The sequence below is a fragment of the Pristiophorus japonicus genome, chromosome 7 (genome assembly GCF_044704955.1).
Source record: "Pristiophorus japonicus isolate sPriJap1 chromosome 7, sPriJap1.hap1, whole genome shotgun sequence".
Lineage (NCBI taxonomy): Eukaryota > Metazoa > Chordata > Chondrichthyes > Pristiophoridae > Pristiophorus > Pristiophorus japonicus.
The window spans coordinates 227,919,624-227,921,658 of NC_091983.1; positions in this window are offsets into that span (position 1 = coordinate 227,919,624).

Sequence of the window (2,035 nt, forward strand, 5' to 3'; positions counted from 1 at the left end):
CCGGCTTCCAGCGCCATGGCCGCTCACGGGAAGGTACGAAGAGTGCAGGAGAATCCAGCGTTTACTGCGTCGCCGGTAAAACACGCTCCCCTCACCCGCTCCCACCCCTGGGAAAGGCAAAGTGGAACCGAGGCCGGAGCCCACCCAGCCCGACTGGATGTGAGAGGCCGGACGGAATTGGCAGTCAGTGGGGACTGGACTCTCGGACTCCCCGCGGGGCCCAGGCAGCTGCTAATATTCATTCTGCAATCGCCAGCCGCTCGGCCCATGTCCAGCTTTGGGACAAAGAAAGAAAGAAAGGACTTGCATTTCTACATCGCCTTTCGCCCCCTCAGGACGGCCCAAAGCACCTCACAGACAATGAAGGACTTTCTCAACAAACAGCAATGTGATAATGACCAGACAACCTGTTTTCATGATGTTGGTCAAGGGATAAATATTGGCCAGGACACCGGGGATAATTCCCCCGCTCTTCTTCGAAATCTTGAAATGGGATCTTTTACACCCACCTGAGAGGGCAGATGGAGCCTCGGTTTAACGTTTCATCCTAAAGATGGTACCTCCGATAGTGCAGCACTCACTCACACTTGTTAATGTTTTGTCTATAATGCACTTATAAATGACTCCACAAGGCAATGTGTTGTACTCAAACTGTAGTGACCTTGGTCCTTTATTTGTAACTCCAGAGTCAGGCACAAGCTTGGTGGGCAGCCTTTTATACTGGGCCCTGCACACCTATGCAGGTGACCCTCAGTTCTCCCACCGCAGTGCCCTCTGGTGGACAGCCTCTGCCACAGGAGCAGGAAACCCCGGTCTCCACCAGTTGCACCCTCTAGTGGCGCCAGCATAGTTTATACACAGTATAAACCTTATTGCTGGTACATCAGTTAACAAGTCTCCATCTTATGTAACTATACAGTGACTACACAGAGAGTATATCTATGGTCTGCATATATAACAGTTACACTCCATCACTCTCAGTCCATCCACTCCCTCCTTTCCTCACTCCCTCCCTCACTCCATTTGGCAGTGCAGCACTCCCTCAGTACTTCCCCCTCTGACAGTGCATGGATGAGATGACATCACTCACTCGGTACTGCACTGGGAGTATCTGCCTGGATTATGGGCTCAATTCTTTTGGGGCCAACTTGAACCCACGACCTTCTGACTCAGAGGTGAAGTGCTGCCACTGAACCGCAGCTCATACCTAAAGTTCAACTTTCCTTTAAAAAAAACTCTGAAATTTCTCCGAACCTGTTTCTCATCAACTGTCAGGAAGAAACCTGAGCAAACAATGATATCAACAGACTTCCTCAATGAAATATTTACTGCCTCTGTTGACAGGATGTCGAATGAGAGTTAAAACAAGTTGAAATATACAGGTTGGAAAGATCAATAATTCAAAGATGTGTTTCTTATTTCTGACTGAAGTCAGCTGAAATATAAATCTCAGGCACGGACACACGGGACAGGGAGAGTCTGTGGAAAGTATTTTGGTTTCTGTATGTTCACTTTCCAGCGACCTTTTTATCAGTGTCGATGTTTATTTGTAAACTTCTCACTTCTTCCTCCTTCATTGTTACAACCATTCCATCTTCCCTTTCCCTCCCTCTCACTGCCCAACATTGACTGGATGGGAGGGTGGGCTTGTAACTCCCTCCCAGGTCTCTGACACAGCTGCTGCAACATCTGGGGAAGGACCTTAGACTCAAACAACAACATCCTTTAAAGAAAGACCTTGCCTTGATATAAATGGTGCTCAGGAGATAGAAAGTCCTTGAATATAGAAATATTTCTCAAACCTCCAATTGGGATTTAAACTAATGGAGGGTGGATGGGAGATTTCAGGAAAGAGTAAATTTAAAAGCAGCAAGAGAAATATCAAGGCACTGGAGCAGAATAGAGTTTTGGGTAAAAATAAGCAGACTGGGTCAGGAAGAGACGGAGAAAGTAACAAAGTTAATAAGGCATTAGTGACTAAGGTGACATCAGGGAAGAATATAAATAAGTCAAAGCTAAAAGCACTATATCTGAA